A 23756-nucleotide genomic window follows, 5' to 3' on the forward strand; every position below is an offset into this window, starting at 1 on the left:
AAGACATGATATTTTGCTCGATGAGGAGTTACACCCTTTTACCAGACTACAAGGAAATGAAGAATTTTGCATTTCCATCAGTTTGCTTGAGTTTTTTTCAGGATAGCTAACAAAAAACCTGTTTGTGCCTTACTCCACTCCTTGGCTTTGGACAAAGTTAACAGTGACAGCCAACACAGATTTTAGCAGAAAGCCTGCCTGTTTAGCTCATAAATGCAACTTTCAGGAGCGCTTCTTAACTGCTGCTTGATTTCCTGTCTGTGAGGTTCATAAAACAGGGGAGGGAAATCTGAAATACCTTTGTTAGGATTTTCACATTTATTGTTTTCATGTAGCTCATATTGACCATCAATTCTTCATATACTTATGATAAAGTACTGTGAAAATAGTGAGTAAGGTACTTAGATTTGTAAAGACATTCTAAGCCTATGTACAGCAATGGGATCCATTGGCTGCTGAGAGCCTTGTTTGGGTCCCAGGCTCAGGACTGTGTGATCCTGTGTGAGTCTCACGTTTCAGTAGTGCCCTTCTTGCCCTTATCCCAGACGTAACTTTACAATCAGTAGAGATAAAATTTGCACTGACAGTAGGAGAAAAAGAAGTCTAAATCAATCGGTTTTGCATGCTGATTAAAATAATTTTTAAGATTAAATTTTAAAAGCTTGAGTTTACAAAGTGCTTTCTGTACAGTGCAGACAGAGGAGCTGTTACAGCCACTACTTGTGACTTAATACAGTGTTAACAGGAATGGGACGAGCATCAACAGCTGCTGAATTCAAAGAGGGAATAGGTTAATATGGAGACAGTGGATCTATTGAATAGGAGGGATCAAGTGAATTAAAGTGAAGATACTGCTTAGCAGTCAGTGACAAAGAGCAGGTAAGGGCAGGAGGTGGGATAACCTGCTTATTTGAAGTCAGGAACAGCATTCTGAACCATTTAAAAAATTAAAAAGCAGAACTAGGAAAGTCATTAAGTAATTTGCAATAATAGAAATACAAATACTTTATCTAGGATTTAACATTTACTGCCCATATCAGATACTGTGAAACTTCCTGTAATGGAGTCCTATACTGCCAGTTCCTATAAGGTGAGCTGTTTTAATGAAAAAGCCTTAATTTCATAAAAGCTGAACCTCGTTAGTGAGGTAACATTTTTTGCTGGGATGCCCTGAGACTGTTGCCTTCTCAGCCTCCAGTGTCTGAAGAAAGATAGTGAATTTTTCTAGAAGCAGCTTTCAGTTTTGTAGGTGATAAGGGATGTAATATGTAATTGGTAGTAAACATTACCTGTATGTTTGGCTTGGAAAAGCCAAACCTGCTTAAATTCCTGACTTGTGAAATCTTGTTTAAAACAAAGAAGGCCTTTGCCCTGGGGAGGAGATACAGTCCCATTAAGAATACATATGCATTGGTTGGGTTAAAAGTTTGTCTCTTAACTTCCTCCTTAATGTTTTCGCAGTTATTACCTACAAGTAAGTCTAGATCCTACTTTGTGGGGCAATTTTTCCTAGACCTACAACCATGGGATGCAAGATGCCAGCTGCCTCTGTTACTGTGTGGAAACCTTAGGATGAATTGAACCAAAAAGTGCCTTACTGAGAAAATGAGAAGGTGCTCAATAAATGGTTCAGCGTAACTTTCCTCCTTTTAAATAAACAATTGGAGAAGAACAGGAGAAAGTTATAGAAAGATTTGTGCTTTTTAATGAGTTTTCCTGTAGGCATTAAAAAATGCAAGAGAATAATAGCCAGGCATAGATCTCTCTCTTTCAACAAGCTTTAACTTAGGGCTGTCTGTTGGTACTAACTCAGTGTGCCAGTTTGTTTTGCCTGTGTGTTTATGTCCAACTGTAACTTCTTTTGTGAAGGATGAAAAGTATCAAATCTCTGAATAAGCAGAAAACCCCATGTCCTTAGTCATCTCCAGCATTTCTGTGAATACAATCAGTTCTTTAGTTTACAGAACATCCTTCCTTCTCCATGGAGCAAAAGCAGCCCTTCCATCCACACACAGAAATGGCACTTCAGTGTGCCCTCCTTGTAACAAAGAGGTTGCTCAAGAGAGCTTGAAAAGATTAGGAAAAATGGCAAGTAATAATTCCTTCTGTGTTCTGAGCTGTGCAGCTGGTTGTTGGTTTATTTGTTTGTTTTTTTTTTCTGCTCCCAAAACACAAAATTCTTTTAATTCCTAATTGAGGCTCTTTTTACTTTTTCCAAAAGGTGGCGGTGGTGAATTTAACAGTCTCACTTTATTTGTGGAAACAGATAATTTAGAATGTTGACACAGTACTTGAAAGTTGGGCAGATAATACTTTCTAAAAATTTTTTATATGGTTGTAACTAAGCAAGTTATTAATGTCTATAATGAAACAAATGAGCTAAAAGTAAAAGGTCAGCTCAGCAGAAGGCTGAGCAAACTTTTCTGGAGTTAAGTTAGGAAGTTAAGAAGTGAGGCCCCTTTAACCGAGATTGTGATGACAAGGCAGGTCTGAGGGACGTTGCTGTTAGAGGAGTACTGGAGTTGGTGAATGTTGTTGTTTGCAGAAGAATCCTCGTGGGCGAGATCTGCACTGAAGGGAACCTTCTCCGTTTTTTTGAAGGGGAGGGTGGAGGTAAAAAACCAGCAAAGAAGAGCAAAATGTTAAAAGATTCAGAAATGAAGCTTTCTACAGAAAGCATAATTAAGGATTTGACAGGTTTTGAAAACTACCTGGTTTCTTTTCACGGTGACAAAGTGTACGTTGGCCTACTTGGGATTGGTGGCTGGATGTGTGAAGTCAAACTGCAACAGAAAAAGTGTGAAGAGTTTTTCTTGCCGTCAGATCCACTAAAAGTCCATTGCAGTTACTGGTTTTAAAATATAGAAGCAAATTGCCAAGAAAAGACTGTCTTGGAGTTTTTCTGCTGTGTACCAGAATTCATAATATTACTGTCAGTAATTTTATATTTGCTTATATTTTTAAAGTCTTAAAATTCCTTAAGCAAAACTAAACTTACATTACTTACTGCCTTATTTTAAGGTAGGTAGCAAATCCTGTGATAATAAAGAAAATAGTGGAATGAAAAGATTCAAAACTTAGAAGGCAACTGGTTGAATAAAGAGTGAGAGCTTTTCTAACTTGACAACTGGAAGAGCTTAAATGTGTATGTTACGGGAAACAAGTGTGTAAACAGAACAAGTTGATCAGGGGAGCAGGTGAGTAGAACCTCTTCAATGACATGGGAAAGGCACAAGCCCTTGGCTTAGTCTGCATTTGTGGGTGTATCTCTATTCTGGTGCTTGCAACATCAGTACTCCATGAAACAATTGATCTTAACTGTAGGTAAATAAGTAAAAAAGGTTTGTTTTCAGAAATTTTTGCCTAGCAGGACATGTTGAAGCAGTAGCAGAATGCCCATCCCTGGGAAGTGGTCAAAAGCTGATTGGATGGGGCTTTGGACAACCCAGTCCAGTAAAAGATGCCTCTGCTCATGGGAGGGGGTTGGACTAGATGATCTTTGGAGGTCTCTTTCAACCCAGACCAGCCTGTGGTTCTGTGAAACACTGAAATGGGTGCTCAGAGAATTTGCAAAAGCTGTATCTTGTTCACTGGTAGGGCTCTGAACAACTTCATTTAACTTTGAAGTTAGCTGGGCTTTGATCAGGAGATGGGACCAGATGACCCCTGTAAGATCTTTCTAGTCTACACAACTGAATGATTCTATATTAACTACAGAATTCTTAACTATGTTCCTTTTCTTCCCCTTTGCCTCTTTCCTAAGGAATGGATTGCAGGGAATGTGTAGTGGTAGAAAGAAAGCTGTCATGTAAGACTGAGAGGTGTTGAATTTCTAACTGTGCTCATCGTTTGTTTTTACCTCTGTCCTTCTGTGTCCTCAGTGAGATCTTTCTTAGCTTGGTGCTGTCCCTCAGATCTGGCCATGCCTGAATATCTTACCTGGCTTCTTCTTAGCTCTTACTGCCTTATGGTACATCCTCTCAAAGATGTGCTACGTTGCTTTTCTGTTGAGCCTGGTTTTCCTCAGTTTGGGAGCAGTTGTCTTAAATTTGGATGCAGCTTGGTGCCCTTCTTCAGGTTTGGCTCTTCAAGTGCAAAAATGAGTGAGCAATGAAGTGCTGCTCTGTGTTAATCTCAGAGAAAGTCTGTGTCATGCAGGTGCTCCCTTGTGTTGTATAGTTTGTCAGCACACTTTAACAGCACTGAAAACCCAAAGTAGTGAGTGCCAATGAGGAGACTGGGGTAGAGGTAGTTCAGTTGCAGACAAGGTAAGTAGCAAAATACATATTGATAGCAGGTGGAAAACTGAACACATTTGGTGGGGTTTTTTGCTTGGTTGGTTTGGGGGGTTTTGGAGTGAGAGGTGTGATATGAGACTGTCAAGTGAATACCTGCCAGTCATCAAATAAACATGTGGGATATGTATCCGTGGACATCTGATCCCACCTTCCTAAGGCAGGCACAGAGGTAACACCTGAACTAGTTCAGCCTTACAGTGCAGTCTGCCTAAGCCCCAGGGGGATTTAGCCAGAGAAATTCTAGGGGGCAAGGTACTTGAGGACATGAGGAGACATTGTTTTCCATACAAATTTAGAAAAATATCCTGGGTTTCAATTCTGCTTATTTTTGGAATACCAAATGCAGTCTGAACAAAGTGAAGTGGGCAGAGAACAGATAGAAATAGAACAGGTTCAAATTATCAAGGTGTTGACACTGTAAGTTCTGTAATAGGAGGAAGTAAGGACATAATGAAAAGAAAGAATGGGAGGTAAAGTTCAGATTGCAAAATATGTGCTTTGCAGGTGTTATTAAGTAAATTTTCATAAAGGTGCTTGCAAGCTTCATCTAGTGTTCAAATACTTTGCTGCTATACATTTACTGGTTAGTGAGGGAGCAGCTGGAGATGTGGCTGTGCAATGTGTGTGCTTGCACAGGTATTTGGAACACAAAATGGTCTCTTCTGAGGCCCAGTTCCACTGTAAAAGCAAGCTGCAGATTTGCATGTGTTAAAACTTGTCTAGAGTTCCGACATTTATCTGCATTTCAAGACTCCCAAAGTTGCTATCTAATAATACTTCATTAAAGTCACGTTGTAATGAGCCTGGTGATGGAGTGTGTGTTCTCATACTTGACAGAGAGTTTATGTGTGCATGTGTGTGTGTGTGTGTGTGTGTATCTGTGTCTGTGACTGGTTTTATCAGGCCAGGTATAATCTGTTTTGTCTGAGGACCAAATTCTTTAGGTCCTCATTCAAAAAGGCAAAATTCTCTTTCCTGTTTTGACTCAGCTCTAACCTGGAAATTTTTTTAAAAATCACTTTATATATACATCAAGAGACATAGAGCCGAATGTAGTTTTGTTGGTTTCACTGAAACTATGATAGTTTCTTTGCATGGAGGTCTGTAATAAGGATCTTACCAGGCATGTTCTGTTTATTGGGAAAAGAAAAAAGTAGATTGCAATGCTGTGCATGTATGCAAAGTACAGATTTTAAAACTGTCAGATGTTTTCTAACTCGTTTTGTATGTTTTCTCAGTATTCAAAAGGTTTTCTTTTTAGGTTTTCCAAAGGTAATTTATTTAAGGCGAACACAGCAATGAAAAAGATGTAGAATTTGAAGTTTTAATATTCTGGCACAATTCAAAGGAACTAAGGAAATGATATGTGAAGAGTTCTGCTTAAATGCATATCAGCTGAATAAAGCATGGACTGGGAGCTTTTTGAGGGGCTGTGTGTATCATCTGCTTGAGATGTGTTACAGAGGTGATGCCAAGGTGAGAGCAGACTCGCAGAATCGTTGGAAATCATTGATATTCTGACTCTGAGGCTGTAAATGGCTCTGTGGCAGATGGAGGCTTTGTCAAGGAAGAAAAATGGCAGCTCTGCAACATCATAGATGTTTTTGCTCAGCAGCTCAGCACAGAGGCTGTGACCTTCCAGTGTTCAGGAGTTCCTCCTGTACTTCAATAAATCGTCCTCCACTTTTACTCCCTAAAAGTAGATAAGTAATAGTCATCATAATTCAATACAGTTTGTGGTATTTCATTGTGAAAAAAACATAAGTATGCTTTATTGCTAGGTATTAAAAGTGAGCTTTGAAGTATGCTTGTAATTTCTGCATGAAGTGCCAGTTAATAGCTTTTAACTAAGCATTTTGTAATACTGACCATAAAGGTGTGTTTGTGTGCATAGGTAGGACTACTATACAGCACTATATGAAATCTGTGTATGTGAACTGCTCTCTGGAATATTTTAAACAGTGTAAACTGGACAGTGTTAATGTTCTGAATATCTTCATGCTGTGAGCATCTCTGTTTGATCTATTCCAGCAAAGGACAGAGTCTGAGACTATGTATTGAGGAAGCCATGTCTAGTTAGAGAGGATAAATATGGTTGATAAATTCAGTCTAATTTCTGAGTTCACATTTTTTCTTACTGATAAAAATTCAAGTATATTTTAGCACCTTGCAGCATTTAATTTTGTGTGCTGCTGATATGGTTTCATCTGTATGAGGTTGAATCTATATGTTTTAGAATGAGGGTTCACTTTTATTAGCAGAATAACTGGTTTCTGCATTCTCATACCTGGTAGGGAAATTCATGCCAAGTTGTGTGAATTTTGAAGTTTTGACCTGTACTTAAGGTGTATGTGTGATTACCTGGTGCCAACAGTTATGTATCAGAATCACGTGTTTCATATGATTTGCATCTCTCAGTCTTTCTCCTGTAGTCATTGGAATTGAGGCTGTATTGTTTAACAGTTCCCATTTTCTAAGGTTCCATAGGCACTGGTTTGATCCCTAATGAAACCAGTGATGGCAGCTGTTGCAGTGTATGGCCTGGAACATCTTGTGGAAGATGCTCAGTTGGACAGTTGATCTGTGTTACAGGGCAATAAATCATTGTTAAAAGTGCAAGCTTTTCACAACTATCACCTGCCAGCCATACTCTTTAGCCTACTTGACAACTGTTAGAGATACAGAAAGCAATCACTGTTCATCACAGAAGAAAATGACCCAGCACTTTCAAGGGTCAAGGTTGTTACATTAGAGCTTCTTTCTTTCAAACCCTGATGGTCACATAGTCTTTGTTTTTATAGGTGAGCCCACTGTAATTAATCATGCTTCCTCTCTCTCTTCAGTTACAGTCATTTGGAGATGGAATGTGGTGAGAGGTGGCTTTGATGCAGAAGGACAAATGCTTTGTAATGGAAGCATAAGCATCTTTGATAGGGTGTGATTGAGAACAGTCTTTGTACATATTTGTATTAGGACATGGTAATGCATGAATGTAAGACCTCTTCATGTGGCATGTGTCTTGATGCTTATGTCCTGTAGCCACAGATCTTAAGAAGTGGGAGTAATGGAATTAAAAAATAAGGCCATGTGTTTTATGCTTTTGAGGCTCTCCATGACACAGGTGCTTGTAAACTTAGCAGTGGAGCACGTACGAAGAGAGTTGATGGAAATTTTTATGCTTTCAGTTCCTTACACAGTTCATTATGTCCAGTGCCTTGCTGGTGTTCTCCCTGGGTTGTGTAGTGACGATTGGACATGACTGACTGGGCTTCAGGGGTGGCTCAGTCTGTTTCTAACATTTATTTATTTTTTCAGTGGCTTTTGTGCCTCCTGTTTCTTTGGTGTTGTGAAGGCCGTCGCAACTATAGAATGATGGAATGGTTCCTTACACCCCTCAAGATAAAATAAATTACCAATTCCAGTCATTTATTCCATGGGAGTTCTTGTATACTACAGTAACTATGTGTCCATTCTTTTTCATAGAGTTAGAGTTTTGGGCTGTTAGTTGAAAAAGAAAGGAGAAAAGCAAACACCCACACTCACATGTGGGTCCCCCCAACAGAAAAGCCAACCCTGCCCAAAAGGTCAGCAAACATTTATTCTCTACTGTTTCATATTTCCTTTTGGTGTGACTTTGAGCTTATCAACAATAATGCTAACTTGATAGTACCATTATAGTAACAATGTGTTACTTGTATTAACTCCATTTAAAAAATCTGTAAAATGGGAATGGTCGAAAAAATTAGTGGGTCGTATTTTAGTTTTAATAGTTTTGGTGTGATTTCAAAACAAAGGTTTAATATTCTTGGGGCTAGGGGTACAAACTCATTGCTTTTTATCTAAGAAATAAAAGACAACTTATATCCCACAAAACCAATATGGTGTTAGTTGGTATAATGAGAGGAAAATGTCTTTTAAAATACTTTTGTAATGTTTAAATTTTTATTATATAGTAGAATCGTAGAAATTTTTATTAAGTAGTAGAATAAATAATTCCATTCTGTATTAATTTCTTTTTCAGTGAAGTGTTTTGTGTTGCTGCTGTGTTCTGCTTTCTTAAACATGCTGTCCCTGAACTTGCTGGATCGTCTTACTTGTTTTCACGGTGATTTTGCATGTTCAGGCAAAGAAATTACACTTGTATTCATGTAAAGATTCTAAATTTTGTCCTGTTTAATCATTAGATGAATGGAGAGGGGATTTTTTTTAAACTGTGGTGTTCTGGTAAATTCCTGTATTAATGGGCGTGCAACTTGAGCTATGAAAGTATAGTTTGTTTCAAGTGACAGCCAATTTTTATTAGATTTTCCTGCTGGCTTACAGAGGAGAGAGGTCTCCTTTGTCTCTGTGGCATCCATTGATTTTTCTTTCAGGGCTACATTAACAATGCTGATAGAACCCGTGCAATTACAATCTACATTTAGCATTAAGTAGAGAAAGAAATTTTGTAAAATAAAGTGTTGTACATACAGTGTTAGCAGAGTATTTTGCAGCATTGCTGTACTTGAAGCAGAGGAAGCAGGGCAGGAGACTTGAAAGGTCGGGGGAAAATGAGAGAAAGAACAAACGATGCAAAAAGAAAATGACACTGAGGTCTTGGTTTAATACATATGTATTCCAGGTTGATGGCTGATTTCATTAGCAAATCTCATTGTTATGCAATGTCTGTTCTTCTGCAGCAAAATGAGTATTGTATTCTCAGAGGGTCTGTGTGTCTGTGTGTACATCAGGATGAGAGAGAATACATTCATAGTTTTTCCAAGCTTTTAAAACTTTTAAATCCTTATAGTTTCAAAATAATTTAATTTCAATTTTACAATAATGTGGTAAATTAATGGTTATTTTTATGGAAAATAATAGCAGTTTAACCCTCGATCTCTGCATTTCTCTGCCGTGTTTGCTACCTATGTGATCTTTTCTCAAAAATCTCCAGTTTGGCTAAACAGCAGTTAATACTGAATTTATCACATATATGTAAAAACATACATATATACATGCATACATACAAATATATATTAAAAAAAGAAAAGTAAGACTTGATTTCCTTAATGCTTTTTAAAATGGATGGTAGTCATGTATATAGAACACAGAAACAAACATCATTTCACTCTCAAATCTCTTAAAAGTCAAGTCACTCTTTATATTTCTGTAGATTACACTGAAGAATATTGACAGAACTTTCTTGTAAGATACATTAACTTTGTTATGAAATGGCATGTTTGGTGCATAGGACAGTGGGTTCCTGGAGATACTGGTGTGCTTCAGTTTCTTTTGTTTCCAAGTTGCCAGTTAAAACCATTGTTCCAGTCATACTAAGACATTTTGATAATCACTGTACTAAAAATGAGAAGGAACATAAGAGGAGGCTTTCATACAGGAGAATGAAAATGTACTGAAATTATTTATTTCTGTTATTTTTCTATACTATTTCAGTATTTATTCTATATATGCTCTGTGGGGTTGAAATCTTGTAGCGAATGTTTGAAATGCTACTAAATAAATTTGGGATTTTTAATAGTTTTCTTTTGGATATTGGAGTAATGCAGAGAATAAGCCAGTTTTCTGTGTTTTTCTGTGAGAGACTTTTACATGCCTGGAAACAATCCTGTACTTAGGAGGGTTTTGGAAGAGATGAGTGTAGTAATAGTAGATGTGGCTCCTTCGAGTGACAGTTCAGTGGTAGCTACTGTGTTTATTCCAATTCCAAGATGCTATTTTAAGGGTCAGATTAATAGATGAAGTGTGCATGTGTTGTAAGTAATTCAAGGAGGAGCAAAGGGCCTTTAAAAAGAAGCCAAATCATGAGCAATAGGACCAGTAAATGTGACCAGAACGTGGAGGAGATAGAACCAAGAGGACATTGCTGCCTCTCCTGCCCCTGGGGAAGGAAGCTTTGGGGGGGCTATAACCACTATAAGGATCAGATTACTTAGTGTCAGCTGATGGGTGTTAAAGGGTGGTTGATCTAGTTGTTCTTGGTAGTGAGAAACTATGTGAAATCTGTCTCTTGATGCGTCTGTGTTTTCAGTTTGAAGACCTGTTTAGACCACGCCAGTGGTACTCAGTGTAACAGTGGAACTCAAGAGTGGTTTCTGCGGTAGGGAAGAAAACGGTACTGGAACTTGTGAATGTTGTCAGAATCTTAATTTATAGGCACATGAGCAGGACTTCCTGTTGTATGAAGGTGTCTGAAGGGGAAAAGGTGATTGAGACTTTTGTCATGGGCTGAGAACGAGGAGGAAAGTTGGTTGGTTGGTTCAACCCTTGTTGAGGGCCCCCCATCTTCTGTAATTTAATTGGAGGTCACTTTTATTAACTTGTTAGTTTTTCTTGAGTAAAAAGATGATTTAGAACTTCTTTTATGTCTAAGTAATGAATGGTCCCTTTTGTCCCCACCTTACTGGTCCATGCAATTGGTGTCAGAAGATTGTAGCTAAAATTGCTAGAAGCAAAAGATAGATAGATACTGCACCTGAAACTTTATAAAATAAATATATTGCTTCAATGAACTGCAGAGAGTTCATACTCTCCAATACCTTTGCTGCAGGTTATATTCACGGGTGGTGCTGAATTTTGGTATTGTGCTTGTTTTTATAAAACACTTGGTATTTTAAGCAATGTTTCTGCTATGAAGTAATCTGTGTTTTCCTGCAGCAATTTTGGAGTTTGCATCAAGGTATGATGCAAAGTACAGATCTCTGGCTTTGTTAGCCCTCACTGGAGGTTGCGTAGAGATTACACGCTCCTTTCAAGTGTCTGTAAGTAAAATTCATTAACTCTTTTATATGTGTTTATCTGAGGGTAAACTAAGAAGTTTGAAATCAAAACTTGTTGTAGAATAGAGCTATCTAAATGATATAGGTACTTCTAGATAGGCTCAAATCTAGTAGGTAAAGTTTTCAGGATTTCAGAAAGTAATTTCTTTAGGACCACAAATTTAATTCCCTTGAGCAATGTTTAAAATCTCAGTACAAGGGCACTTCAGTACTTTACTTACTGTTACCATTTGTATTGTTTTTTAAAGATTTTAAATTTTTATTGAGTTAATCTTGCAATACTTATAGCTAGAGTTGTATATAAATACCCATATCTATAGTTAGATTTCGGTATATTGAAAGCAATACTCTTACAAGTCTTTCAGAAGGCCAGTAACTGTCCAGTAGGGTGGGTTTCCCAGGCTGGTGCTGTGCCTTTCAGAAGGGCAGGTGCTGATGTGTATTTTAGCCATAGCTGGATTAGCTGATTTGTTGTACCATATTAGGTGGTCTGGCTGATAAACATGATTTTCCATAGAGCAGAGGTGTTTGAGCACCATTGTTTTGGTAGCCTGTATAATTTCTGTCTGAGAACTCAATGGCTGAATCTTTCTTACTCTCTTGCTGACTAACTGGGTTGTACTTCAAACATTCAGCTTCTCTAACAGCTGCAGTGGTGGAAATCAAATCCCTGCTTTGAAGGTGGCACTGACTGTTCCTGGGCTGGGTCTGGTTAAGCCTGGGGTTCAGAAAGTCAGTGTGACCCTTCTGGTTGGCTCTTTCCAGTGGTATGTTTTTGTTTCCCTCTCCTTCACTGCTCTGTCAATGTAAAATAGCTCTTCCACAGTAAGTATTTTTCACACTATGAGCAACATGGATTGAAATTATTTTAGAAAAAGTGTAATTTATGGGCTATTATTTTAACATGTAGAACTGTTGTGTGTGATCGTCCCAGAGTCACGTAAGACTCAAGTTCATGGTGGCTGTCCTTTAGCTTGCAAATTTCTGACACTAAGAATAATTAGCAGATAGAGACTTCAGGTCATGATCTCCTAAACCTTGCAGTTAGAGCTTGTTTGCAGTGACACTAGTACCAAACTTACCCTGATTAAAGACAACATACATTGCTTTTTAAAACTATTTCAAGGCTACTGTGCTGCTGATTTTCCTTGACTTTGCAGGTTTTTCTCATTTGATAGTTCGGATTTTTATGGTTTTCTTCAGAAATGCTCTACATGGTTTGACAAAACTGCTCTTTTTTTGTAAAATGAAGAAAAATAGAAAACCAGATGAAGTTTTAGTGTGGTTTTACTTAAGGCAATGAGTTCTACCCAAGTGCTTGATGAGGAAATTGTGGCTGCACTAATTATATCTGGTAACAAGCCCAGCTTCCAAAATTCATGTGTGGTGTATTGTTTTGGTTGCAGAGATCCCTCTTGTTTAATGTATCTTACCTTGTTTGGGAGATGGTGACAGCAGGATAATTCTTTTATTGGCAGGGGCTGCATCTTCACAGTCAGTGTTTGCTGATACAGATGCATCCCTTCATATTTCACGATCTTTCCAGTAAAGCTTTCTGTATTTTTCTTCTCATATCTTACCTTTGTGCCTTTCCTGGCCATAAGATGGCAAATGGCTGCAACGTATTTCTAACAATGTCATTAGAAATTTCTTTAGTGTGTTGTTCCTTGAATTGTTTTTTCAGACATGTCACCTTGGTGTATTCCTAACTTGTCGTCTTCCATGCTGTGGAATTTCTGAGAGAAAAGATTGATCCACTGCCCTGGAACTGTGTTCTAGTTTTGGACCAAATAAATACTTTATTCTGGTTGCTTAGGAATAGTGGGCTTTTTGTTCTTAGTCAAGGCTTTTATTGTTGGGGGGGCATTGTTTGTTTGTTGGGGCTTGCTTTTTCTTTTCTTTTTTCCCTAATTTTCAAAGTAGCCTAGGGCGCTCTTTAGTTAACTCTGAAAAGATGATTTTTAAACTGGAGCTTGTGAAAATTAATTTTTGTAAAGATTATATGTCGGAGACAACCTATAATCTCACTGAAGCATTACCATATGTTTAGTCCAGATTTGATTATTTTATTTTTGTGGAAGAAGTGTTAGTTTAAAAAAAAGTTTCTTTTAAAATTATGTTAATTATTCTTTTTAATTTCTGAATATTGCTAGGTTTTTTTAATTCGGCTTTTTTTTTTTTTACGTTGCTGTTGAATTCAAATGCAGTGATTAGTATTTGTTCTTCTCGGTTTCAGGTTTTTCCAGGGTTGATTCAGGTTATTGTTTCACAGCACTTTCTCATACCAAAACAAGTTTGTGGGCACTTCTTTCTGGAGAGAGAGTGCGTGTGTGTCCGTGTGCGTGTGTGTCCGTGTGCGTGTGTGTCTGTGTGCGCGTGTGTCTGTGCGCGTGTGTCTGTGCGCGTGTGTGTGCGTGTCCGTGTGTGTGCGTGTCCGTGTGTGTGCGTGTCCGTGTGTGTGCGTGTCCGTGTGCGTGTGTGTCCGTGTGCGTGTGTGTCCATGTGCGCGTGTGTCTGTGCGCGTGTGTCTGTGCGCGTGTGCGTGTCCGTGTGCGTGTCCGTGTGTGTGTGTGTCCGTGTGCGTGTCCGTGTGCGTGTCCGTGTGCGTGTCCGTGTGTGTGTGCGTGTCCGTGTGTGTGTGCGTGTCCGTGTGTGTGTGCGTGTCCGTGTGTGTGTGCGTGTCCGTGTGTGTGTGTGTGTCCGTGTGTGTGTCCGTGTGTCCGTGTGTGTGTCCGTGTGTCCGTGTGTGTGTCCGTGTGCGTGTGTGTCCGTGTGCGTGTGTGTCCGTGTGCGCGTGTGTCTGCGTGTGCGCGTGTGTCTGCGTGCGTGTGTGTCTGCGTGCGCGTGTGTCTGTGCGTGTGTGTCTGTGCGCGCGTGTGTCTGTGCGCGTGTCTGTGTGTGCGCGCGTGTGCGCGTGTGTCTGTGTGTGCGCGCGTGTGCGCGTGTCTGTGTGCGCGTGTGTGTGTGCGCGCGTGTCTGTGTGTCTCTGTGTGTGTCTCTGTGTGTGCGCGCGTGCGCGTACACGAGCATCACTTAAAATAAAAATATCTTTCTTAGTCTTGGCATAAAGTAAGAAGACAACGGAGCTCGGCATTGATGGCTGTGTAACATTGTGGAAAACATTTCCTTCATGGCTCAGTTGGTTTCCCGTTTCCCGGCTGCCTCCTGCCCCGTGCGCCGAGGCTGCCCCCGGTGCAGTCCGGTGCCTGTCCCCGGTCCGGTCGCTGCCCCCGGTGCAGTCCGGTGCCTGTCCCCGGTCCGGTCGCTGCCCCCGGTGCAGTCCGGTGCCTGTCCCCGGTCCGGTCGCTGCCCCCGGTGCAGCCGGTGCCTGTCCCCGGTCCGGTCGCTGCCCCCGGTGCAGTCCGATGCCTGTCCCCGGTCCGGTCGCTGCCCCCGGTGCAGTCCGGTGCCTGTCCCCGGTCCGGTCGCTGCCCCCGGTGCAGTCCGATGCCTGTCCCCGGTGAGGTCCGGTCCCTGTCCGCGATGCTGTCCGGTCCCTGTCCCCGGTGCGGTCCGGTCCGGCCGCTGCCCCTGGTCCAGTCCCTGTTCCCGGTCCTGTCGCTGGCCCCGGCGCGGTGCGGTCGCTGGCCCCCGTGCGGTCCCTGCCCCCGGTCCGGTCGCTGCCCGCACAGCTCCGCCCGCCTGTGCCGCTGCCTTGTTTACCAGGAAACCCACATGTGTACACTGCAGGAAGCGCTGTTTGACCCTCTCGCACAGTATCTCATTACAATAATTGCTAATCTCCGAATAAGACAGCCATGTTTTGTGTAGAACACACAGCGGGGTTGTGGCAGTTTCAGACGCTTCCTCAGCCGCGGCTCCTTCAGCGCTCTCTCGGATTTCGCGTTTGGGACCGCGCTGGACAATAACAGGCGTGTATTGCCCTTCGGGCTCGGCGGACTCGGGCAGGAGAGCGGGTGTGTTTGCTCCTGCCGGGCCGAGAGGGGCCGGCCGGCTCGGCACAGCCCCGGCCGGCTCGGCACAGCCCCGGGCCCGCTCGGCACAGCCCGGCCGGCTCGGCACAGCCCCGGCCCGCTCGGCACAGCCCCGGCCGGCTCGGCACAGCCCCGGCCCGCTCGGCACAGCCCCGGCCCGCTCGGCACAGCCCCGGCCGGCTCGGCACAGCCCCGGCCGGCTCGGCACAGCCCGGCCCGCTCGGAGCGCATCGCCGCAGGACCGGCTCATGGCCACTCCCGACTAAAGGCTCCCCACAGCACAGTAAGCTGCGCGTGTTCCCTCTGCTCCTGTGCTTCCTCCCCCGCCTCCCCTCCGATAGGTGTTTGAAGTGTTTATAGCCTGGAAAACAATATATAGAGTTACAAATTTATTTTTTTAAAACTAATTCTAAAACGCGGGCTTTTTGTAATGTTTATGTGATAGTAGTGATGAACAAATATATCTGATTTTCATGAGGTTTAAAAGGCATTGAAGTGTATTTTGGTTTCAGACAACTGGTATTAACTCTATGAAACATTCTAGTGAACGCTCATTGGACAAAGACAGTGTGGATATTTCATAATATTTTTGTCACTTGCAGAACTGTTCCATGTCTAACAAAGTCTGCTAATAAAACAAAAGAGCCTTTTGGGCAGCTTTTCTTATATGACTATATAAGTTCTGGTTCTGTCTTTGTTACAGTTGATGTGTTATTTTTACTTCAGGTACTATCTGGGCTCTTGCTGCTGAGGACCAGGAGAGTGTCACAGCTGGCACTCAGTGCACAGGTCCAGTTTTATTTTGCTCAAGAGTATCAGTCTAACACATTTCATACTGTAAAACAGTGGTTGCAGTGCATTTTTGGTCTTGTCTCTGTTGAACAGCTCTGTGTAGATTTTACTAAGTTTGGTCTTACTTACACTAATATAAATAGCATAGCATTTGCAGTGGTGCTGAACGAACCATGGTAAGTGTTACTGGAGTTCTATAGCAAATAATGCCAATGCATGTGCTTGGTTATTTTGTGAAAATTTAGAAAATAACACTGCTAAATCAAATTTTACAGTCCCAATATGAAAATAATACTGTTTTATTGGTACCAGAGCCTTCTTTTCTTTTCCCCTGCCTTTGTAAGCTAGAGTATGAAAAGAAATAGTGAGTTCCTAATCATTGTTGCTTTGCAAAAGTGCATTTTTTTCTATTACTGTATCTTAGTGTGGAAACAATTTGATGTACATTTCATTAGTAACAGGAGGTATCCACTATCTTAACAGAAACTGAAACTTCACTGTGGAGAAAAGCTATCATTCAGTTAATAGAAATAGAGATTTTTATAATAGATTATTACAAAAAAGATACTTTAAAATGAAATAACTTATTAAAAAGCTTATGAAGTAGACAGCATATATGAGAAACCTGTTTTGATCACAGTGTGAGCAAAATAAGGAGGTGAGGAACAGTGTTCCTCCAGCTTGGGGTAGAGAGAGGGTTTTGGAGATGCTTGACCTATTAGTTCACAGGAATTGTTCGCTGTAGAGAAAAGGGTGTGGACAGCATGTAGATACAGGTCTATTTTGAGGAGAACAAGGCAGGAAAAATGCCATGGGGAAGAGAAGGGATTCAGCCTACAAAGGGTTCTCATCAGGTTGTGAAGATCTGATGATGGGAAGCCATTGATCTGAAATGTTTTTCCCCCAAGATACTTATCCATGTATTCTGAGGATTACTGAGGAATGGCTACCAGTCATCATTATGAAACTATGACTTCTTCATCTTGAGAACATTACCAGCAGGGTAAAGGTTTCACAGGATAGCCCTAGATTTCATACACTTGCTGTTTCCTTTACAAGCCCCTTATTTAATTTGGAAGCCCAGTGACCTGTGGTATTATTCTACGCTGATGTCTAATACAAAATAGGATTCCATTAATTTTTTTAATGAAACACTGAATTGCTTCTGTTAGTAGATAAACTTCATATAATTTAATGTTCTTGGTATTTACACTGTCTATGAAACATCCTAGCTTGGGTACCAGCAATAACGTGGACTGTCTTCAAGCAGACTCCCTTGCTGTCCACTGACTTCTTGTCCCCCTGCTCTGTGTTTTCCACTATCCTGCAGTCCTGGTGTTTTGAAAAAGTTTGATCTTTCTGCCTCTACAGAGGCTTTGAAACCCACAGCTCGGTGCCTTCCAGCTGACCTTGCTGGCTCAAAGCTTTAGCCTGCCTCAGAGAACCAGATTCCCACAGAACAGGTGGAACAGCCCTGGTGGGAGGTGCTGGAGCTACAGCTCTGGGGCTGCTTGGGCAGAGGGAGGGCTGGGAAGCAGCGTGGCCAAGGGATGAAGCTGTTCTTGCTGCATGGGGAAAGGCAGCTCCTGATCCTGGAGCCAGCTGCAGACCCTCCTGGTGCCCCTCTTGTCCATCCTCTGGTGTCATCCTTTGGTGCCATCCTCTTGTCCGTTGTGTGCCACCCTCTTACAGTGAGGAGGGTGACAGGAGCTGAGGCTGCTCGGGCTCACTGCTCCCACCCCACCCAAGAGCCACAGTTTTCTCTTACTCAGATACGACTGGCATTGACTTGGCTTGTCTTTGCAGAGGGCCTTTGAATTTGGAAAGAATGCTGTGTATTATTGTTAATCTTTAAATGGTTTCCAAACTTTGCCAAGAAAACACCTGAAATGGACTGTTGTATTTTAACCAGTGTTCTTTAATCATGTAGGAAAATGTAATGTTTAGCATGTGGCTTTGTTAGAAACCTGAAATTTAGATACAGTACTTTTGTTTTGTCGATGGAACTACAGATGGCTTATTATCTTCTTTCTTTCCAGTATGTGGAAACAAAAATGTGATCTGTCAGGTTTTTTAATGTCTAACCACTTCCTTCAAGTGTGTAAATAACATCAAGATGTTAGATTTGCATCTGTTTGGTTTGTAAAAATAATGTGATCAATGGAGCCCAGCAAGGATAGTCTTCTGCCACGGTAATAGCTGCTGTGGCTTCTTTTGAGGCTTGATTTTATTTCTTTGTATCTTAAGAACTCCGTTATTATTCCCTCTAGTTACTCTATTTAGGTAAACTTCAGTAGACTCGGTGGTTTTGTGAGGTTTTGTCTGGTTGGTTTTTGTTTTGCTTAATGTCTCAATTTTAAAAAATATTGTCATGCCTTTAAAACTGGAATAAACAATGAACAAAGAGCCTAAAGAAGATATTTTGGGAAAGGAGGTGGATACTGATGATGAGGCTGACTCAAAGCAATGGCTGTTGTGGCGCAGAGTTGCTTCCTTCTAGAACTGGTTCTGGGTGTCTAAAGAACCAGCTGAGTGCAACTGCATGAAGATGTGGTAACCATTTATCCATGTCTCAGCCTGTTAGTGGGAACCATTACATTTCTGCTCGGTGACACACAAGGTGCTTTGAAGAGTTCAAAACTGAGGAAGTGGCATTCCTCAGTGACAAGTTTTTTAGTCAAGGTGCCAAAACTCACTCGATGACAGGAGAGACTAATATTTAGACCACTTCACTGTCATGGGGGCTAAACCACGGTTTTGCTGGTATTGGAGAACTGAATGTACAGTTTAGATGTTTGGATGTTTCTCTTTTTATTTAAACTTAAAATGATATTAATGTTAGAATAATGAGACTGAAGTTGGTTCTATTCTAAAACAAAATCAGGACCTAGTGCAAAACTTGAGGCTGGTATAGGTACACATTGGAAAGATTTGTTTCTCCTGAATGCATTTCTGGAACTCTGACTTGATACCCAAGAATTCATTTCTCATCAGAGTTTGTTGTTGGTTTTAGTTCTCAGCAATACTTAAAGATGTAGAATAGTAACTTTAATTGTTAGGATGAAAAATTAAAAAAAAGCCCTCTAGAGCATTTGTTAGGAAAGACTTTGACTAACATCCTTGCTCCTTCTTGCTTGTTGATGTATGATGAGCTGTTATTGTAGTCTGTAAGTTTAGGATTGCAGGGTAAAAGAATCCTTAACATCCTTCTTGTGGGAGAGTGCCTGTGAACTAGTTCTGAGCTCATTATTTTGACACATGTGGAGTTCATACAACCAAACAGGTACTGGGCTTGTGGTTATTTCTTGCCCAAATTATCTGTCCTTTAGCTTATGCTTTTAAAGGTTAACTGTTCAAAGTTTTCTGTACCCAGTCATTTGTTATGTGCCATTTTTTCCAGCACAAAGTCAAATGATACCAGGTGGGCAAAATACAGTGTTTGTAGTGAGTTCTTTTGAGTGTTCTTTTAAATATGTGTTAGAGCTGATACTTCACACTTCAAAAAGTTAGCCTTTGGTTCAGTGCCTTGGCAAAGTCTGGCAAAGATTGGCAAGGTTCAGTTATGGAAGTACTAAAAAGCATGTTTGGTACAAGCACTGGTGAATTTTAGGAATTCTCAGCCAAGCCTGTGGCAGTTTTTGCTGTCAGGGGTTCCAAAGGGCACTTCCTCTGTCGGTGTTTTCTGCAGCTCCTCTGGAGCCTGGAGCTAAGCCTGGATTTTGAGCTAGAGGTGAAGTCTGGCTTCTGGACCATGGGAAGAGGTGTACGATAGAAGGGCTAGATGGGAGTGAAGTTTGAGTGGCAAAATGTCAGCAGAAAAGCAGAAAACTGGCCTCTGGCAGATTGAAATTCAGATTTTGGAAAAGCAGAAGGAAAAAAGTCATTGACTTCAGCTTGTTCTTTTTTTTTTACTGATTTTTGAACTACTATTGCGTAGGATTTCTGATGTGTGTTTCTGTTAACCTATTTCAGAGCCACCCTAAGCAAGAATTTTTGCTATGTATTTAAATAATGTTGTTTGATTATCAATATGCAAAGATTGAATAAGACTTCATTATTTAAAAAATTACAGAGGTAGTTATGGATATAATTTGCTCAGAGCTCTCACAAAATGAAGTAATAGTATAACATGCTAAGTCTTGGTTCTGTAGAACAAGATGTACTAGAATCTGGTGCAGAGGGACCAAGTATTAAAGTCTCATAACCTGGATATTAAAAAAATAGGTATATGGGGAATGAAAGAGTGACCTTTTACATAGAAACTGGAAATATGTTAAGCTGAACTGTTAGGCACAAAAATAAAAACTAATACTAATCTCAAGACAATATAAAATATTGCAGTGATTCAGGCACATGGTGTCACTTTTGGGGATGGTACAGGGGTAAGAGTTGGAGTCGATGGTCCTCGTTGGGTCCCTTCCAACTCAGCATATTCTGTGATTCTGTGATTCGTTTGTGGGGGGCATTTTTGAACAGAAAGGTTTGTAAAATGTCAGGTCTGAAGTGATGAATCATTTGTTTCAGTTTGTTACCAAAATCTGGTGAAATTGCATTGGGCATTTACTAAATTGATGCCAGAGAATCTTTGCATTACAATGGTCTCCAGAACTACTATTATTTCAGTCATGATGAATCCCAGCTCTGCATGAACTTTGGGTGGTGCCAATACTTATTTGCTGTTTAGCATCTGCTTAGAAGTGTTGGGACCCCCAGACACTCAGTGTCATCTCCATTCCATGGGTGATGTCTCTGTCAGTGATGTGTGCACTGTGCCCCTGCCCCCCTGCTGGCTAAATCCTGGCTGCTTCTCCTCTTCCATGGGGGACCTGCACAGCTTTGCCACTGGGGGAGGTGCCTTGGAGGATGAGGTTCTTCTCTTGTCACCTCACTGAACTTTGCTGTGCTGCAGAAGTGACTGTGCAGCTGCTGTTGCAGGGTGAGTGTTCCTGGCTGACGGTTCACATCTGTGTCAGAAGCTCTCTCTGCCCATCTCTTTGTTGTGTTTGGAGGGTGGTGGTGTCAACTCTGCCTTTCCTAACTGTTATGGGTTCACCTAGGTGGGCCTGAGTTTAGGTTTTAAAGTTCAGAGTAGAGGCCTGAAGCTGTCAGCTGACTTGAGCTGGGCTGAGCTAACAGCTGACTTCTTCTAGCCAGTAATTTCGTATTCCACACCTCATTAGGACATCATCTCCAGGGAAGTAGGAACCAGTGTGAGAGTGGTTAAGGCTGTCACTTCTTAGCCTTCCTCGGGGGAGGATGCATGATGCTGTCCCAGAGGAGATGGAGAAGGCCTGGCCCACCACTGGCTCTCAGGGAAGTAAAATGTGTTGCTCTGGCCCTCTCCTCTCTGCTTGGGTTCTGTTTCTCTGGGGACTGAGTCTTCTGAAGTGATTTGGGGTCCAGTTGTGGATTTGTGTGTTTGCTGAGGGGTGGGGAAATTGTGTCGTGCTGTGTTCTAGCTCGTGTGTGTAATTTCTTCTAATTCTTTTCCTTTTATGTAAAATACATGTGGTGTTAGTATAAACGTGGTTTGTAGTTTTTTTCCTTCCCCCCTCTTTTCCTCCCTTTCCTCGGTGTTGGGAGGGAGGCTCTGACACTGTACTTGGAAGGCTGGCAGTTTGCCAGCTCAAACCAAGACACTAACCCAGCAGAGAAGTGAAAATAACAGAAGGTGAAGAAGTGCTTACTTTTAATAAAAGTGGTGACTGCAAAATATGGATGTATAAAGTTGATAGGCTCATACAGAAAAACAGGTAATGCAGATAGATTTGACTTCAGGAGGTTTAGATTAGATATTGGTAAGAAATTCTTTACTGTAAGGGTGGTGAGGCCCTGGCACAGGTTGGCCAGAGAGGTTTTGGATTCCCCATCCCTGGCACTGTTCAAGGCCAGGTTGGATGGGCTTGGAGCAACCTCTAGTGGAAGGTGTTCCTGCCCATGGTGGGGTGTGTGTATAAGCTTTTAAGGTCCCTTCAAACCCAAACCATTTAATGATTCTATTTATATATTTATTTAAATCAGACTCTTAGTGTTGTTATTCTGGGTTTGAAATGTTTGTTTTAGGCAGACTTGGATCACTCCAACATTGTTGCCTCTCTGCAGTAATGTTTTGCCTCATGACTACCCAGTGCAGCCACACACTTTTTGTGGTGCAAATGGGATGGATTTGATTTCTTGCACAGCATTATGTAATTTTTGGGAATCTATTCTGAGGTTAGTAGTGAGGCTTATGGAGGATTGTAACTTAACCTGACCTGTGTGCCACTCCTCCCTCCATGGACTGCAAAGCAAGTGAATTATAATGCCCTTTGTCATTTGTAAATATTATTTCTTTGCCATAATCATGAAGATTGTGAAATGTCTAAATGCAGAAGTATTCAAAATTTTGCTTATTTCTAACTAGAAGTAACACAAATACTTGTAAAATGTGAAAATAAGTTTGGAGGTTGAAACTTAATTTGCATGTATTGTTGAATGAGGAGTTTATCCTGTATGATGGAGTCAAAATACATGCATTGTTTAAAATGTAATTTTGTCCTGAGTCTATTTAAAATGGTTGGGTGGTCCCGTGAATCTGGCCTAGTATGAGACAGGGGAGGTCTGTAAAGCCTGCTCAGAATGTAGTGCAGGAACACCCAGTCTGGCCCACAGTGGAACTGGCAGCAATGCATTAGGAGTGTTTGTGCATAGAAGTGTCTTCATAGTTTGAATGATACCTGTGAAATGCACGTCAGTCTTGCTGTTGGTTTACTAGAAAAGGTTTTCTTGTGTTGGGGGATGTACTAAGAGAAGTTTTGTTGTGGCTTTTTTCCCTGGAGAACTTTATGTAAAGTGCTTAGAGTAAGTTCTTGAAAGTGACAGTTACGGTGACATTCTGCAAAACTTGGGATATTTAGTGGCTAACTTGGCCTTTAAGGTTTGTACAGTATTTGAGACATGTAAAGTGGGTCGTATTAATTATATTGGCACCTTTATTTGAGATTAAACATCTCCACATCTAAACCACTGTAGCTGCAGTAGACTGTGTGGGAGGTGTGTGAGCAGCCCTGGGCAGCAGTGCAGGGAGCATCGTTGGAGCCTCTGGTGTTCCAGACTGTGCAGGGAGCTGCTCCCGTTCCTGTGGACACTGCACTTCTTCTCCCCCAGGTTTTGGTCAGGGGACCTGCTCGTTGTGTGTGTTTTTTGGCACAGCACTGGTTTGATGCTCCTCCTGGGCCCTGTGGCCCCGTGGGTGCTGCCCTGCTGAGCCAGCTCCCAGCCAGCACCAGGCCCTGCACTGCACTTGGGGCATTTCCCATCTGTGGGGAGCTCTGCTGTGCTGGACTGGCTGTCCTGAGAGACTCTGATGCTCATCCCTTCAGCAGCTGCAAGAGCTCTGCCATCAGAGCTCTCATACTCAAGAAATAGCTGCAGCCTGGTGGTTTTAGGGTGTGACACAAATACCTCGTGTAAGGCAAGAGAGCATGAGATGTTGTGGAACTTTTCTGTAGTTGGCTGTGATATAGTTTGTGGTCACTGAGGAAGCCTGAAGCATATTTTTACCCAACTTCTTTTTCACTGTGTTAGAGGTAATAATTGAAATAGTAAAGCAATACATGGGAATGTAGAGGCTAAACTGAAGTTTGGGGATGAGTTAGCCCCTGGTGTTTGGATGTCCTCAGGACAGAGTGTTCACACATCCCAGCTAACATTGACAGGAAGCTGTTATATCCTTGAGACTATCCCATGAAGGGAGTTGCTTGTTAATACCTACTTAAGACTAAGAAAGTTTTTTGGTGGTTTGGTTTGGGTTTTTTTCCTGTGTTAGGGTACATTTCAGCAAAGGTTTTGAGCATAAAATAGGTAGGTGATTTACTTTAAAGAAATTTCAACTTGTTACATTTGAAAATGATGGTGATTGTTGTTTCATTTAGTAAACATTTACCTGTTTTTAGTGTTTCTATTCCTATTAAACA

The 23756-nt window shown here is 41.4% G+C and overlaps 1 protein-coding gene across 12 annotated transcripts in view; it reads left to right on the plus strand.

The window, feature by feature from the left end:
* BAZ2B (bromodomain adjacent to zinc finger domain 2B) overlaps positions 1–23756 on the plus strand; it is a 113651-nt gene that overhangs the window by 25707 nt on the left and 64188 nt on the right. The window contains exon 1 of one of the 12 annotated variants that reach the window (XM_071562473.1): positions 14831–15292. The exons of the other annotated variants lie outside the window; for them this stretch is intronic. The gene's annotated coding sequence lies outside the window, so the exon portion shown is untranslated. Of the gene's footprint in view, positions 1–14830; positions 15293–23756 lie in introns of those variants that run through there. 12 annotated transcript variants of the gene reach the window in all.

The sequence above is a fragment of the Pithys albifrons genome, chromosome 8 (assembly GCF_047495875.1).
Source record: "Pithys albifrons albifrons isolate INPA30051 chromosome 8, PitAlb_v1, whole genome shotgun sequence".
Lineage (NCBI taxonomy): Eukaryota > Metazoa > Chordata > Aves > Passeriformes > Thamnophilidae > Pithys > Pithys albifrons.